Source organism: Schistocerca cancellata, chromosome 9 (assembly GCF_023864275.1).
Source record: "Schistocerca cancellata isolate TAMUIC-IGC-003103 chromosome 9, iqSchCanc2.1, whole genome shotgun sequence".
NCBI classification, from domain to species: Eukaryota; Metazoa; Arthropoda; class Insecta; order Orthoptera; family Acrididae; genus Schistocerca; species Schistocerca cancellata.
In genome coordinates this window covers 248671275-248690342 of record NC_064634.1, presented here as the reverse complement: position 1 = coordinate 248690342, position 19068 = coordinate 248671275, and positions in this window count along the sequence as shown.

Genomic DNA, 19068 nt, shown 5'->3' with positions numbered 1-19068 from the left:
GTAAGTTTGAGGTAGCAGAAGACTTGAAGTGAATGAAAACTAAAAAGCACGATATTTTCTAACAGCAGCCTTAAACCGACGCTATCAGTAAATTGTGTAAAGCACTGTAATGGATTCAAAACAATATGTAACGATTGTATGGAGGGCAAACAACGTAGATTTTAAAGCACTTGAGGCATAAACGAATGAAAACCTGATAGAGTGCGATATTTATGAAAACAGTATTAATCAGACACTATTCGGAAAGTATGGAAAGCACTGTAATGTGTACAAAACATCACGTAGCATTCCGCAACTGCTGTTGTTTATGTCAGAAAGCTTAAGTGAAGTAGTTACGTAGTCTCTTATTGTTTGCAGCTCATGTTACCATTATCAACAGCGGATGAGAAACGTATTTTACTGCAAGAGAGTTACTGCAATGCTTGCTATTATCACAAAAAAAGAAAGGAAGATGAGGATTTAATGTCCAGTAGACGTCGTGGTCGTTACAGATAGAGCACATGCTCGAGTCGTTTCGAGGATGGAAAAGGAAATCTGCCATGCCGTTTCAAAGAAACCATACCGGAATTTGTCTGTATCAATTTATGTAAATCACAGAAAAGCTAAATCTGGATGGCTGCACGCGGATTTGAACCACAATTCCAGTATGCTGTTTCGTCAAACTCTTCCACTGGGTGACAGTACAAGAAGACAACTTTTTGATTCGTAAGATGAAGTTAATTTCCTAGCATCGGTTACTATTACGACTGAATGATTTTATATCGGTTTTACCGCGAGGTTTTGACGAATTCAGACATGGGAATATCATTGCCTAGTTCTTATCAACAAATGCTATTTAGGAAGTAAGTTAGATCAGTAGTAGAGTTCATGTGTGTTTTGCAATGTTATAGAACCACTTTTGACGCATTCTGATAAATTTCATGTGTTGTATTAATGCGGTTTAAAAGTTTGTCTACTAACCTATGATACATTTCAGTAGTGCAAATAAGTGAGCTGTGTATAGTTTAACAAACAAAATAGACATTATAAATGCGAAATATTACTCTGTAGTGCTAAAAGTCACTAGATACTTTCTAATATTGTGTCAGACCTGCTTTTGCCTGGCGCAGAGTGGCAATTCGACTTGACGTGGACTCAACAGGTCGTTGGAAGTCCCTTGCAGAAATACTGCGCCATGCTGCCTCTATAGCCGTCCAAAATTTGCAAAAGAGTTGCCGGTGCAGGATTTTGTGAACGAACTTACCTCTCTATTACGTCCCATAAATGTTCGCTGGGTGTCAAAACTTTCGTTCGAAGTGTCCAAAATGTTCTTCAAACCAGCCACGAACAACTGTGTCCCGTCGTATGACACATTTTTACATAAAAATTGGGTCCTTGTTTGGGCACATGACGTCCATGAATGGCTGAAAATGGTGCTCAAAATCTTGTCTGTTTTGAGAAATAATACAATTTTATTTTGTTATAAAGTTCAAATCTTCGTTCACAATTAGTGATCTGTAATTTGTTGTGATAAGCATCCTCTGTGTTGGTGTGTAAGTGTGTGTGCTACTGTGCCACTTATTATGGTAAATAATTTTATGTTGGTGGTAAAGACTTTTTTTTTGACATTTCATCTCTGTCTTGTTCTGCCATTATCTTTGGACATATTCATCACTCTCTTGCTCCACCACTATCTTTGCCCTTGTTGTAAACATTTTGTATTATGAAGTCTTCATTGTTTACTATGAAAATACGCAGTTTATATGTTACATCACAATAAAAACCTCGTCACAAAGCTTTCTTCCTTCCTTTCTATAACTGTGTTTGGGCAGTTTTACCATCTTTTGGCTATATGTGTGTGTGTGTGTGTGTGTGTGTGTGTGTGTGTGTGTGTGTGTGTGTGTGTGTTTTGTGCTGATGTATTATAGATTAGAAATACTGCAGGTTTTACCCTTTACTTAATTTATTTGGATAAATACCTTTTAACCTGGCGCAAAAATTCGGATCGTTTGGATACTTTTGCGCGCAGCCAAGATGGCTGCTATGTGACTACTTCAAGCAGAGTGTTTAATTTTAATGCCCAGTGACGTACTCCACTGTGAATCACTGTTTTGTTGTAATGCTATAGTGTTAGCTGGAGATGGTGTGGGAAGATGATGGCAGGGGAGTGAGACGGGAGGAGGAAGCAGGGATAGGAAGGGGCTGCTTCTCAAGTGATGATGATGATGTCATAGGTGTGTGACTTCATGGGTAGCAGAGCTATACAGTTTTTAGCACACTTCGATGGTTCGAAGTCATTGTATATCCAAAGTCGCCAAAACACTCCTGCGGCAGACACTTTCCGTCTGTAAACGGTGATAGCACAGTAATACAACAGCCATGGAATATCAATTTTTCTACATGATCAACAAGTTTGTCAATGAACAAAACAATTTTTGAACACCCCAGATGTCCTTTCACGATGGTCAACGTTAGGAAATATTGCAGCTAATGTTCATATACGTTTTCTTCTTTATCTCTTCCCCTTCTCAAGATCGTTTTTGCTGTGGGCGTGTTCCGTATACAAGCGCTATTTCGTAATTTTAGATAAAGTGTTACTGAGCGTTCCTTTCACCGATGTGCTGAATTGTTTTGTTTGCTTTGCAGTGGGTAATTACCTCTATAACGTTACCTTTCTGTCAAGCACATAATCCACCCACCTCTAATTATTCTTTAACACTCCTGCAGTGAGGTAATCATCAATCACGTACATTATTCTTCCTAAATCTACATTTGTTCTGAGCAAACCATTGCATGGTGTGTGAGGGAGAGTACAGTCTGCTGCACAAAAATTTCTCCATTTCTGTTTTATTCACGAAGTGTGTACTGGAAGGAAGATTGCTCACAGCCCATAGGAACCGATACGTTCGAGTTGCTTTGGGCTAAGTCTCGTGACCATTCCGCGATATATAAGTTGCAAGAAATAAAAGATTTCTTCACTGCACTTTCGTAACAGAGAGTGTAAGCTTCACCGTCCACCACCGTTTTGGTAGAGACCGCCATTGAAGTCCGCTGAAGATTTCCACGGCTCACTTCCATTCAGTGAACAAACCCATACAGCTACGTCTTTCAATAAGTGCAAAAAGCGGTGATATCAAGTGCAGTTCCCTCAAGGTGATAAAAAGGCTGACTTTCAAGTCTTTTTTTCATATTAAGGACAGTAACGACTGTTTCATACTTCGTTGAGAAACATAGGGTACTAATTTCGCTTCTAATTATGTTTTCCCATAAAGCTATATTAGGTAAGAAGTCATTATTACTGCGACATAGCTTTTGGGGTATACCGTAGGCATGTTTCTTTTTGTTTACTGAACGACAGTGAGGATCTGCGTCGCAGGCTTGTCAGAAGGCAGGAAACATGGCAACCGCCGGTGCTCCATCATAACAATCTTCTGTACCTCTTGAACAAATAGAACGAGCAGACATTTTACACGATAGGTGCTTTTGGAATTCGTGTTGACTTGTACAGAAGAGTTTTAAGCTCTGATGAAGTATTATCATACGTGAGATCAAAATATACTGCATATCACTAGAGAAAAATACTATAAGTAAGGTAAGCCTGTAGTTCTGCCAACGGGTTCTGCGATCCTTCTTAAGGTGTGAACAGACATGCGACCATTCCCATTTACGCGGCACACTCAGGAATTTGACTGACATTCTGAAACACAGGTTGCAGCGTACCTTCGAGACATGTTAATAGCAGTTCCAGCCTGAAGTTTTCTATTATAGTTGGGGGACTCTTGGCAGATTAAAGTAATTGCCAGAAAAGAAAGGTTAAAAGCATCTTTTCTTACGAGCTTAATGCTCTACGAAGTCAGTCATACGTGGATACGTTTGGTCTTGCGTCAAAGCTTTGTTTTGAGAAAGCCTTTGGAAATTCCGTGTGAGGACATTGTGCGTACCTGCTAGTAAATCACTGTTGGGAGAAAAAGTAGGACAGAAAAGTCTGTGTTGGAGTTCCGAATTTACACACAATTTTTGTCTGTCATGAATTTTCTACAACATCCTCGTTTCCCTAGAATAGCGCTACGTCGTATGTGCAAGGAAAGCGACCATTCCTCCATCACGGTCATAGTGGTTTCAGTGTTATGTTATGTTAACTGGGCTGACGCATTGTAAAAAGATTGTGTTTACTCAAATTCAGTTTCAAAACATATGATCATGTTCAGCACGCATGTAAGCCCTACTATAAACAAAATTTGAGTCGAAATTGCACCGTTTCTCAGGAGAAGTCGTTAATAGTGATGGGGTTTGTCTAAAATATAAACGTTGTTCATATTTTAAGTTCTTTGTTGTTTTGTCTCCTTCCATAGTCTAGATAGCAAAACTCTTCATGTAATGGCGCACTACTCGGGCGTAGCCGGTTCGAATCCTGGAGATCGGAGGAATTTTCCTTACCAAAATTTGATCGACGTGGGGAGGAGAAGTAGAAGTTTATAATTCATAAGGGAACTTGGTTAAATTTTGAGCCTCTCTGGAGTGTACCACGGGGTATGTACGAATACCGCTGTCGGGGTTCCTTTTTTTATTCACAATTGTCTTGATCAAAGTGGATGGGCTTAGAGAAGTTCACTGCATGCTCATGCACTATCAACGAACTTAGTTCCGTATTATAAGCACGACATGTCAGCAGGCACGGCAGTTGACGTCAAGTGACGAACGTGGGTGTCCGGTAACAGTTGACGTGATGCAGGATACTGAGTATATTTTTATTCTTCTCTGTATTTTGCATGCTTTAGTATTCTATATTTAATAGGAATTTTGTAGCAGGTGTATTCTGTATTTTTAGTTCTGATCGTGACTCATAACAGTTTAAATCAATATGCTGTTGCAGGCCCATCCATTACGATAAAGACAACTCTGAGTAACAAAAGTATTTTACAAATAGATCATGCGCTCCAGTTTGACGACGTCAGATTCCACTGATGGTCTTTCCTCAATTAGCTAGGAAACTTGTTGTTATTTGGCCTTTAGTTTCTACACAACAGACAAACTACGTTATACAATAAGGCACAACAAAACGTAAAGTGTTGTAAGTGCTGAAAATGGGAAATCATTCTGTTCTTAAGTAAGGTAAGAGTTAAAGGCGGCTCTTACACATGGCTTAATTTTTGAAGTGTTGTCGATGTTTACACCATAACCACTGTAGGAACAATGAGTGTTCGCCATACCAACTTATTTTCTAGTACTGTACGCAAGCAAAAATTAATGCTATATCGATCATATTCGTTTGGTTGGTTGATTGATTTGGGGGAAGGGACGAAACAGCGAAGTCCTGGATCCCAACGTATTAGGGAAGGATGAGGAAGAAAGCCGGCCGTGCCCTGTCAAAGGAACCACCAGGCATTTGCCTGAAGTGATTTTGGGTAATCAAGGAAAACCTAAATCAGGATGGTGGGACGAGGGTTTGAACCGCCGTCATCCCTAATGCGAGTCCAGTGTGCTAACCACTGCGCCGACTCCCTCGGTATATTCGTTTGCATGACTCATAAAGAAATAAGCGTCTTCAGTCTCCAAAGAGTGTACTCAAATCAGTCTTTTTTCCGCTTCAAAAGTGAGCAGAAGAAAGTTGGTACTTGTATGAAAATGCACTCAGAGAGCAAGAAGAAAAATTCTAGAGTTTAAAGAAAAATTGAAAAGCTGTGAACTGCAGGTAACTCCCGGCATCTGAAGTTGATTGAAAACCAGATGTCGAAAGCAATGATATCTTCGGGGAAAATCTGAAGTACTTACAGAAAAAAACAGGCTCCGCCGGGTGGGAGGTGGCGTATACGTAGCAGCAGTCAAGAATCTTAACTCTCTGAGATACATACTACGTTTGTTTGTGATATCGTTTCGGCAAGAATAACAAGTCAAAAATTGCGTGAAAGTTGTGGCCATCAGGCTAAGCTGCAGAAACTACTGATAACTTTAGACGTTGCTAGTAAATATGTTTCCAAATCATGCTGTTATATATGGAATAATTTCAAATTTATAAACTGCACAGTAGTGCCGCATAAAGGCTGGACTGGTCACTACTGTTCATTTTCAGCATAGTCGCCCGCCTCTTACGCGCTGTTGCGTTTATAAATCGCAGACGAAAGAACACGTCTTTGCCGAGGTGTTGAGGAGTTGGGAGGAGGTGGGACAGGGATTTGGCTATCTGCGTCCTAGGCATTCGATAAGTCAGAGGTTCCTCTTGGGTCGTGTTTTATGGTAAGCATCTCAGGGAGCTCAGTTTCCAAAGATGTGGATACTGCTTTGGCGAACCCGGCTTTCTTGAACTGTGGATTGGGGAGCACCGCCAGTCGTCTGTAGCCATGCCCCCTCGTCGTGCTTAGTGACCACATTGCGGGGCGCGGATGTGGAAATATGTGCGTCACATTGAACGAGGATCTTGGCTTAACCACCTGATTTGCGGAGATGGTACAAACCTATACAAAAAGCACAATATCGTGGTGTGGACTGAGTCAGTGAAATGAATAGCTGTTGAAGTCGAACGGTCATCAACGGGCAACCTCTGGAGCTACTGTCGTACCCCAGGGGTACGCTGCCTGAAAAAAATATGAAGCGGCCAGAAATAGAGGAGGAAACGAAACAAAACTTCGAGGTTTGAGAGAGCATATGATGTTACGTCAGTGATGACAAATTCGAGTCAAACTTACAAAGAATTGGAAGTATGGGCCCACTTATTGGTATTTCATTGCACCCCACATGGCATTTTACATGCACTATTTCATTTAGGGAGGGTATTCTAAAGCTGTTGTATTCTCTCCTGAGGTAACCTAGCCCAAAACGTTTCTAACTAGAAGTAAAACTTTGCTTCAGCCGTTCTTTCCCCAAAATTTGAGGCTTTAATGAAACAGATTGGTTACACATGTATCATTCAAAGTATTTTCCATCTCTGGCCACTTCTTTCTCCCATCTTTCGAGCAGCGTACGAATACCGCGTCGAAAAAACTGTTCATCTTTCGAAGCGATCCACGAATCGATCCAATTTGTTACTTCTTCATGAGATCGGAAGTGTTGGTCAGCCAGACCATGCACCATTGACCAAAACAGGTGATAGTCAGAGGGAGCAATGTCTGGAAAATACGGTGGTTGGGGTAGGACTTCCCATTTTAACGTTTACAAGTACGTTTTGACCTCTTTTGCAACGTGGGGTCGAGCGTTGTCGTGCTGAAAAACACTTTATTGTGCCTCTCCCTGTATTGCGGCCGTATGTATTTTAATGCTCTGCTGAAACGCATTAATTGCGTTCGATAACGAGCACCTGTGATTGTTTCACTTGGTTTTAACACCTCATAGCACACGACGCCGGCCTGGTCCCACCAAATGCAGAGCATGATCTTGAAGCCGTGAATATTCGGTTTGGCCGTCGACATGGAAGCATGGCCGGGATATTTCCATGATTTTTTTGCGTTTAGGATTATAGTAATGAATCCGTTTTTCGTCCCCGGTCAGAATGCTATGCAGAAATCCCTTCCGTTTTGGCCTCTGAAGCAACTGTTCACAAACACAGAAACGCCGTTCAACGTCTCTTGGTTTAAGCTCGCACGGGATCCAAGTTCCTTTTTTCTGAATCATTCCCGTAGCCTTGAGACGTTTTGAAATGGCTTGCTGTGTCACTCCCACTAATCGTGCCAATTCGTCTTGAGTTTGACGCGAGTCTTCACTCAGCAATGTCTCCAATTCTGCATCTTCGAAAACATTCTCTCTTCCACCACTGTGTCGGTCTACGACGTTAAAATCACCTTTCTTGAAGCTTTGAAACTACTCACGACACGTTCTTTCACTAATAGCGTCCTTTCCATACGTACTTGAAAGCATTCGATGAGACTCAGCTGCTGTTTTCTTCATATTGAAACAAAGTAACACCTCCCGCAAATGACAAGAATAAGGCTCGTAAACTGGCATTTTCATCAAGAATAACTTTATGATACAGACACAAATCCACTAATGTTTGAATGAGGTTATGTTGACCGAGGTCCAAGCTAACTGCCCGACGCCTGGGATCTGTTCCTTTCGACCGCTACTCACCGTTGTCGCCACCTATCGGCAAACGGCAAAAGCAAAGTTGTACACCTCGTAGTTCTTGATATCCTGGATGTTGGCACAGGTGTGGAGTTGATGTACAAACTGGTCCCAGTCATGATCTGTCGGGGACATATCTGGGGATGTTACTGACCACGGGAGTATTTCAACATCATGCAGACAGCTTGCAGAGATACATGCCCCTTGAAAAATGGCACCCCGATACTGTCGCGTGAGAGGTAACAGATGAGGACGCAGGATATTCGTGACGTGTTGTTGTGCCATCAGAGTCCCCTCAGCCATTACCACCCGTGACCTGAAGTCAGAACCGATGGCTCTCCAGGCCACAGCGCCAAGAGTAACACCGCTAGGCTTCTGTAAGACATTAAGAGGATGGGACCTTTATCCAGGCCGCCGCTATACTCGCCGACGATAGTAATCCTAGGCACTGCAGAACCGCAGTTCATGGCTGAACTCACTGCGACGCGTCCATCGGCAGTCCATGCTCGGCGGCCACGGTACCTCTCCGAACGCAGCTGTTTGTGTTACGGTGTTAATGGCAGCCAATACATGCGTCAGAAATTTCCTAGTCTGGCTGCTACCAGTCTCCGAACGGTGGTACTGGATGACACAGAGTATTATAGGGAGTCGAATACTGTTCCTGGATGGTAGGCGCAATTGCGAAGGGGATCCGAAGTGCTTGCTCGGTGCACAATAGGGCCATCCCCCCTTGTGATAGTCGACGGTCGGACGCGTTCGATCGGAACCTTGACGACGAGTTTTTATTTTTTAAAATTTATTTTAGTGCTTCCTTTTGACCTAACCTACATCTACAGCGTGTTTCAAAAAGAATATACGTAGTACAAAGTATTATTTTGTCCAAACTATCTATCGCTGCACCTATTGGAGAAACGAATACATAGTCTAGTTTATATTAATAGCCGCTAGATGTCAGTTGTCTTCTGTTTTGTTTGGTAACTGTCTTATGTTTAAAATGGCTTCTCCGCAGCAGAAATCATTTTGTGTTCTCTAATGTGCGAAGTGCAATTCCGTGATTATAGTGCAAAGACGTTTCTGGTTGAGGTACCAAATTGATCCTCCGAATGGGTGCAACATTCGCAGGTGGTATCGATAGTTTCTAGATACAGGATGTGTATGTAAAGGAAAGAGTCCTGGCCACCCACGTGTTTCTGAAGAAAGAGTTGCACGGATTCAAACTGCTTTCCAACGTAGTCCTTCAAAACCAACTCTTCATGCCAGTCGGGAGTTACAACTGCCTACAACAACAATGTGGCGTGTTTTGAGACGTCGGTTGGTTATGAAGCCGTACAAGTTACAGCTGTTACAAGCTCTGCGTCCTGATGACAAACGCAATGTTGTGGCCTTTTTTAACGCGATTCTTGACGCTATTGACAATGATAACACTTTCGCACAATGCATCGTGTTCAGTGATGAAGCGACTTTCCATGTTACTGGTCAGGTAAACAAACACACTGTTCGAATTTGGGTCCTACAGAACCGACATGCAGCCATTTAACATGTCCGAGATTCGCCCGAAGTCACTGTGTTTTGTGCGATATCCCGATCATGTTGACGGCCCATTCTTCTTTGATGGAAACACGGTTAACGGTCAGCAGTGCTATGTTACAAAACTGGTTGTTTCCGAGGCTGCACGAAGACACCTGCATTTTTCAACAAGACGGGGCACCGGCTCACTGGTGTCGCCAAGTGCATGAACACCTGAGCTCCACAGCCACCGGATTTGACACTCTCTGATTCCTTCCTGTGGGGTTTCGTTAAAGACAACATTTATGAAGCACCACTCCCATAGAACCTGTAAGAGTTGAAGAACCGGATCCGTACTGCCATAACATCAATGACGAACGACATGGGAGGAATTTGAGTATCGATGTGACATTGTTCTTGTCGGTGACAGAGGACATATGGAACATCTGTAATCTGAACTTGAGAGGTTCGGAAATACACTCCTGGAAATGGAAAAAAGAACACATTGACACCGGTGTGTCAGACCCACCATACTTGCTCCGGACACGGCGAGAGGGCTGTACAAGCAATGATCACACGCACGGCACAGCGGACACACCAGGAACCGCGGTGTTGGCCGTCGAATGGCGCTAGCTGCGCAGCATTTGTGCACCGCCGCCGTCAGTGTCAGCCAGTTTGCCGTGGCATACGGAGCTCCATCGCAGTCTTTAACACTGGTAGCATGCCGCGACAGCGTGGACGTGAACCGTATGTGCAGTTGACGGACTTTGAGCGAGGGCGTATAGTGGGCATGCGGGAGGCCGGGTGGACCCGCCGAATTGCTCAACACGTGGGGCGTGAGATCTCCACAGTACATCGATGTTGTCGCCAGTGGTCGGCGGAAGGTGCACGATCCCGTCGACCTGGGACCGGACCGCAGCGACGCACGGATGCACGCCAAGACCGTAGGATCCTACGCAGTGCCTTAGGGGACCGCACCGCCACTTCCCAGCAAATTAGGGACACTGTTGCTCCTGGGGTATCGGCGACGACCATTCGCAACCGTCTCCATGAAGCTGGGCTACGGTCCCGCACACCGTTAGGCCCTCTTCCGCTCACGCCCCAACATCGTGCAGCCCGCCTCCAGTGGTGTCGCGACAGGCGTGAATGGAGGGACGAGTGGAGACGTGTCGTCTTCAGCGATGAGAGTCGCTTCTGCCTTGGTGCCAATGATGGTCGTATGCGTGTTTGGCGCCGTGCAGGTGAGCGCCACAATCAGGACTGCATACGACCGAGGCACACAGGGCCAACACCCGGCATCATGGTGTGGGGAGCGATCTCCTACACTGGCCGTACACCACTGGTGATCGTCGAGGGGACACTGAATAGTGCACGGTACATCCAAACCGTCATCGAACCCATCGTTCTACCATTCCTAGACCGGCAAGGGAACTTGCTGTTCCAACAGGACAATGCACGTCCGCATGTATCCCGTGCCACCCAACGTGCTCTAGAAGGTGTAAGTCAACTACCATGGCCAGCAAGATCTCCGGATCTGTCCCCCATTGAGCATGTTTGGGACTGGATGAAGCGTCGTCTCACGCGGTCTGCACGTCCAGCACGAACGCTGGTCCAACTGAGGCGCCAGGTGGAAATGGCATGGCAAGCCGTTCCACAGGACTACATCCAGCATCTCTACGATCGTCTCCATGGGAGAATAGCAGCCTGCATTGCTGCGAAAGGTGGATATACACTGTACTAGTGCCGACATTGTGCATGCTCTGTTGCCTGTGTCTATGTGCCTGTGGTTCTGTCAGTGTGATCATGTGATGTATCTGACCCCAGGAATGTGCCAATAAAGTTTCCCCTTCCTGGGACAATGAATTCACGGTGTTCTTATTTCAATTTCCAGGAGTGTATGTGTGTAAAGTTTCATATTCATATGTCTTAAAGTTTAATAAATATATGCATTTGAAATACGTGTATTCTTTTTGAAACACCCTGTTTTTACATTTTTTGATGTTGTTAAATGTTTTGAGTGATTACCAAATTATGTCTCAGCGTAATACGTATAATAATCATGATAAATATATATTATACAAGTAAGTGTACAATGTGCGTGCCGCTAAAATTCAGAAATGAGTCCCGGTACGATCAAAGGAGATGTGTGATGTAGTAGCCGTCTAACTCCCATCGATGTAGAACGTTCTCGTTTTCGCCTGAAGAGCGTGCTTTTGAAGACATGAGGGCTGGGAAGTTCCGCTTTCTAGAAATTTTTAGAACATTCCAGAACATTCTAGAGCATTCGAGAATATTCCAGAACTCTGAAGAGTAATTGAGGGCATTTCACAACATTCCAGAATGTTGCAAAACGATCCGGGATATTCTGGGATGTTCGGGAATAGTCTGGAACATTCGGGAAAATTCCAGAATGTCCAGAATGTTCCGGGACATCCCGGAGTATCCCAGATCAGTGTGGAACATTCTAGAACACTCTCGAATGTTGTGGAATATTCTGGAAATTGTGGACCATTCGAAGCCTTTTTTGTATGTTCTGGAATTCGCCACTTGTGGGGCTACCCATTGGTAGAGGTTTATTAAGCAAGGCTTGCCATGGGTTTAAACGTCAGCTTCTTATCAGTGACGAAGGGAGGAACCGAAAAAGTAGTGCAGTGACTGAATAACAACACACAGTGAAGTGTAGTCAAAGTGATACAGTGACTGAACATAAATCGAAAATAAAGTATGGAAAAGTGTAAAGCATGAGTAGTGTATTTGTAAATAAAAAGTTGATTTGATTTTTATTTTAGACAATGCCCGAAAGTAAAAGCTAAGAAGATCTTGCGAGTTATGAAGGAAAACGGCGATAACAAAAAGAACAGCAAAAAAAAAAAAAAACGAAACAGACGAAGAGCACGGAGCACATTTAAGTTCCCAGCATCGTGAGATGCAGAGAAATCGAAGAACAACAAAATGAACGGATTGAAGAGTCAAGGATTGCGACTAAATCTTATAATAAAAGCGAGGACAAATAAACAGTACAACCTAACAAATGAAACATTCCCCTACGACCCGACGAAAGAATATAACAAACACGAACATGTCATAATCGGAAAAATGGATAACATCTGCCAATTTTGCAATGCGAAAAAATTCAGTAGAGAAACACCAATATTCTGTTCCATGAATGGAAAAATTCGATCACTAACTCCTGAGTGAAGCCAGGTACCTCAGCTAGTATCATTATAATAACGAAGTAATACTTAAGAAAGAGCTATGTATTTATGAATTTATTGTGTACAGTATCATTATTAGTGGATTTATGTATGAGTATGAATATACTCTGGATTGGAATCAGAGCACGTTACCGTTATATCTCTGCTGTATTAATCACTTCTTTTTTTAAAAATATATAATGACAATTATGCATGTCCACCACATGGCAGTCCAACAGTGGGCCACTGTCACATACGAATGCTCTACGATTCTGAATATTGCACGATTAGAACAGCCAACAGCATTTCAATGTCGATCGCAGTGTTCACTCAACATTCGACGCTGTTCGCACCATTTATTTACCCTAAAATGCCTGCTAACAACACTAATCACGAATAACACTAATCACGAAGTACTGGCAGAAGTAAAGCTGTGAGTTCGGGGCGTGAGTCGTGCTTGGGTAGCTCAGTTGGTAGGGCACTTGCCCACGAAAGGCAAAGGTCCAGAGTTCGAGTCTCGGTCCGGCACACAGTTTTAATCTGCCACGAAGTTTCATATCAGCGCACACTCCGCTGCAGAATGAAAATCTCATTCTGGGAACACTAATCACTCTGGTGGTCATTCTCACAGAAAATTGTAACTTTAATGATTTACGCACCCGCCGATGGTGTGTACGTGTACAAAGTTACATTGACACCCGACCGTGTCTTCTAGGTGTACAACTTTCCTTTGCAAGCTTGCCCAGGCAAGCAGGCCTCTGTCTTTAATTCTCTAGCTACTTGCCCGACTGCGATGCAACCATGGAAACCTTGTAAATCAACTCTCAGTGAAATGAGTAGGGATCAATGCCCAGATGTGCAGGAGGGGTAGTTAGATCTCCTGAAGAAAAGTTGTACAAGACACGTCAGTTAACAGTAAAAGAAAACATTCTGCCTGTATGGCTGCTTGCTCTGTGAAAGACTGAAAAGTTGCGCAGATTACATCAATACTCAGGAAAGAAAATAGCAGTAATCCACTGAATTACAGACCCATGTCACTGACGACGATTTGCATTAGGATTTTGGAAAGTATACTGTGTTGGAACATTACTCATTTCCTCGAAGAAAACGACCTATTGACACATAGCATGGATTCAGAAAATACCGTTCCTCTGAAACACAACTCTTTATTCACACGAAGTAATGAGTGCTATCGACAGGGGATACCAGATTAATTCCATATTTTTACATTTCCAGAAGACATTTGACACCGTTCCTCACAAGTGGCTACTAAACAAATTGCGTGCCTGAGGAGTATCGTCTCAGTTGTGCAACTGGCTTCGTAGTTTCCTGTTAGAAAGGTCACAGATCGTAATAACTGACGGAAAGTCATCGAGTAAGTGATACTCGTTCCACAAGGAAGTGTTATAGGCTCTCTTTCCTGTTCCTAATCTATATAAATGATTTAGGAGACAATATGAGCAGCCCTCTTAGATTGTCTGCAAATGATGCTGTCATCTACTGTATGGCAGAGTAATCAAAAGATCAAAACCTATTGCAAAATGATTTTACAAGGTATCTGCTTCGTGTGAAAAGCCGTAACTGAATCTAAATAAAGAGTGCTGTAAACTCGACTAAATATTTACGAATAACTTAAACTGAAACGATCACGTAGATGATGTAGTGGGGAATATCAATTAAAGATTGCATTTTATTGGCAGAACACTTAGAAGAGGTATACTAAAGAGACGGCCTACAATATGCTTGTCTGTTCTCTTCTACAGTATTGCTGCACGGTGTGGGATCCGCATCAAAAGGATTAACAGAGGTCATCGGAGAAGTTCAAAGAAGAACAGCTCTATTACTGCAAAACATGGATATGATACACAAGTTGGGGTAGCAATCATTAAAACGGAGGCGTTTTTCACTGCGACGAAGTCTGTAAACGAAGCATTAGTCAGCCAGTCGACAGCAGTAGCCAGCCGAGGCACAAGCAGCAAGAGGGAAGTAACCGATTTTGACATTTTACCAGTTCCTAACCAGGAGCGAATTCTATAGTTTCAACAGTGTGCTTCGCTAGTTTAGTTTCGTGAGTTTCTAAGTGTTAATTTAATATTTAATAGGCACAGTTCTCGCTTTTTCAAATGGCTGTGAGCACTATGGGACTTAACATCTGAGGTCATCAGTCCCCTAGAACTTAGAACTATTTAAACCTAACTAACCTAAGGACATCACACACATCCATGCCCGAGGCAAGATTCGAACATGCGACCGTAGCGGTCGCGCGGTTCCAGACTGAAGCGCCTAGAACCGCTCGGCCACACCGGCCGGCCTCGAGTTTTCGTTTGCTTCGAAAAGTATACCGATATTGTGACATATTACAAATTCCTAATCAGGACGAGTTATTCAACTTCACCTGAGTGCTTTGGTGGTTGAGTTACTGAATCTATGCGTGTTAATCTAATTTATTAGACACTGTCTTGCGTTTTCCTCTGTGTCTACAGTAGAGTTCGGTAGAGCGTGTCGATAGTCGTTTGTTTATCTGTGCAGTGTAGTTTTTCACGGTCTTTAATATGGATAAGGACTGTTATTGCTGTGTGTGGATGTGAGCCGAGTTGGTGACACTTCGTTCTCAGCTCCAGCCTGTGATGGTTTGAGTTACTCAGCTTGAAACTGCATGGATGGGCAGTAGTATCCGACCGAGACAGACGCAGCAATAGGGAAGTAACCGCTTTTGTGACATTTGCGAGTTCCTAACCAGGAGTGAATTTTATTAATCATCTGTGTGCTTTAATAGTTTGGTTTCTTGAGTTTCTGTGTTTAAATTTAATATCTAATAGGCACAGTTCTCGCGTTTTCGTTTGCGTCGGAAAGTAAACCGATTTTGTGACATATTACAAGTTCCTAATCAGGGGCGAATTATTTAGTTTCACCTGAGTGCTTCGGTAGTTAGGTTTTTGAATATCTGCGTATTATTAGACACAGTTCCTGCGTCTTCGTCAGGGTCTACAGCAGAGTTGCGCAGCACGTGCCGATAGTCCGTTTATCTGTATAGTTTAGTTTTCCACGATCTTTAGTACGGACAGGGACTGCGATTTTTCTGTGCGGATGTGAGGCGAGTTGGTGACACTTCGCTCTCAGCTGCAGGCTGTGATGGCTTCGGTTATACAGCTTGAGGCTGCAGTGGATGAGCACCACTGTTGTGGGCCGGCTGTGGAGATTCAATGGGTGTCCAGCACGTCTTAGTCCTTCGATCGGTCCTCACCGGTGGCCAACCCAGTTACTGCTCGCACTGAGGACGACCCCCCACCTGTGGTCAAGTGGAAGATCACCCCGGGACGAAGCAGGCGGCGAAAGACTTCTCAGGCGGCGCACGTAAGGCCTTCCCGGTTTGTCTGACGAACAGGTTCCAGTTGCTGTCTGTGGCTGACACTGTCGCTGAGCCGGATGTCGTCGCCTGTCCTTTTTAAGAGGAAACCACTCAGCCTGCAAGATCCGGGCCATCACAGATGGTGGGATTATTAGTAGTTGGGAGCTCCAACGTTAGGCGCGTTATGGGGCCCCTCAGGGACTTGTCTGACAAGAAGGGAAAGCGGAAAGCAAACCAATGTGCACCCTGTGTGCATACCGGGTGGAGACATTCCAGATATGGAAAGGGTTCTCCCAGATGCCATGAAGAGCACAGGGTGCAGCCAACTGCATGTGGTTGCTCACGTCGGTACCAGTGATGTGTGTCACTTTGGATCAGAAGAGATTCTCTCTGTTTTCGAGCGGCTAACAGAAGTGTTAAAGACTGCCAGTCTCGGCTTGCAAGATGAAAGCAGAGCTGACCATTTGCAGCATAGTCGACAGGACCGATTGCGGACCTCTGGTACAGAGCCGAGTGGAGCGTCTGAATCAGAGGCTCAGACGGTTCTGCGACCGTGTAGGCTGCAGATTCCTCGACATGCGCCAAAGGGTGGTTGGGTTTCGAGTTCTGCTGAATAGGTCAGGTGTCCACTATACGCAGGAGGTGGCTACACGGGTAGCAGGGGCTGTGTGGCGTGGACTGGGTGGTTTTTTGGGTTAGAGGGTCTCGGGAAAACACAAGAAGGGCTTCAGTCACAAAGGGTGCAGGCTGAACACAGGAAGCACATAGATACAGGAACCATTGGTATAACAGTTGTAAATTGTCGTAGCTGTGATGGGAAAGTACCAGAGCTCCAGGCGCTAATAGAAAGCACTGACGCTCAAATCGTTATAGGCACTGAAAGCTGGCTAAAGCTGGATATAAGATCAGTCGAAATTTTTGCGAAGAACGTAACAGTGTTCCGAAAGGATAGGCTAAACACGATTGGCGGTGGAGTGTTTGTTGCTGTTAGAAGTAGTTTAACTTGTAGCGAAATTGAAGTAGATACTTCCTGTGAGTTAGTATGGACAGAGGTCATTGTTGGCAACCGGAATAAAATAATAATAGGATCCTTTTACCGACCTCCCAATTCAGATGATACAATTGCTGAAAGGTTCAAAGAAAGCTTGAGTTTGATTTCAAATATGTATCCGACTATACGATAATAGTTGGTGGTGACTTTAACTTACCCTCGATATGTTGTCGAAAATACATGTTTAATTCCGGAGGTACGCATAAAATATCATCCGAAATTGTGCTAAACGCATTCTCTGAAAATTATTTCAAGCAGTTAGTTCATGAGCCCATGCGAATAGCAAACGGTTGTGAAAACACACTTGACCTCTCAGCAACAAATACTCTTGAGTTAATAACGAGCATCAAAACCGATGCAGGGATTAGTGAACACATGGTTGTCGTAGCGAGATTGAACATTGCAATCCCCAAATTCTTCAAACATAAGCAAAAATATATCTATTCAAAAAAGCAGATTAAAAATTCATTTGACGCCTTCCTGAGAGACAATCTCCACTCATTCCAAATTAGTAATATAAGTGTAGACCAGATGTGGCTTGAATTCAATTGAGGGATTAATACCAAATAAATCAACAAACGGCTGTGCTGATCCTCCGTGGTACACCAAACGGGTTAGAACACTGTTACAGAAGCAACGAAACAAACATGCCAAATTTAAACAGACGCAAAATCCCAAAGAATGGCTATCTTTTACAGAAGCTCGAAATTTAGCGCGGACTTCAATGCGAGATGCTTATAACAGTTTCCACAACGAAACTGTGTCTCGAAACCTGGCAGAAAATCCCAAGAGATTCTGGTCGTATGTAAAGTACGCTAGCGACAAGAAACAATCAATGCCTTCTCTGCCCGATAGCAATGGAGATACTATCGAAGACAATGCTGCCAAAGCAGAGTTACTAAACACAGCCTTCCGAAATGCCTTCACAAAAGAAGACTAAGTAAATATTCCAGAATTCGAAACGAGAACAGCTGTCAACATGAGTAACGTGAAAGTAAATATCCTCATAGTCGTGAAGCAAGTTAAACCTCTTAATGAAAGCAAGTCTTGTGGTCCAGACTGTATACCAATTAGGTTCCTTTCGGAGTATGCTGATGCATTAGCTCCACACTTAACAATCGTATACAACCGTTCGCTCGACGAAAGATCCATACCCAAAGACTGGAAAGTTGCACAGGTCACACCAATATTCAGGAAAGGTGGTAGGAGTAATCCACTAAATTACAGGTCCATATCGTTAACGTAGATATGCTGCAGAATTTTAGAACTTATGTTGTGTTCAGACATTATGAATTACCTCTAAGATAACTGTCTATTGACACACAGTCTACATGGGTTTCGAAAACATCGTTCCCGTGGAACACAACTAGCTCTTTATACACATGAATTGTTGAGTGCTATTGACAAGGGATTTCAGATCGATTCCGTATACCTGGAATTCCGGAAGGCTTTTGACACTGTACCACACAAGCGGCTTGTAGTGAAATTGCGTGCTTATGGAATATCGTCTCAGTTATGTGACTGGATTTGGGATTTCCTGTCAGAGACGGCACAGTTCGTAGCAATTGACGGAAAGTCATCGAGTAAAACAGAAGTGATTTCTGGCGTTCCTGAAGGGAGTGTTGTAGGCCTTTTGCTGTTCCTTATCTATGTAAACGATTTGGGAGACAAACTGAGCAGCCGTCTTAGGCTGGCCGGAGTGGCCGAGCGGTTAAAGGCGCTACAGTCTGGAACCGCACGACCGCTACGGTCGCAGGTTCGAATCCTGCCTCGGGCATGGATGTGTGTGATGTCCTTAGGTTAGTTAGGTTTAAGTAGTTCTAAGTTCTAGGGGACTTATGACCACAGCAGTTGAGTCCCATAGCGCTCAGAGCCATCATCTGTCAAATCCAGTGACCGAGGCGGCCAAGCTGATGAGTGCTAAGTCGCCGGCGGTC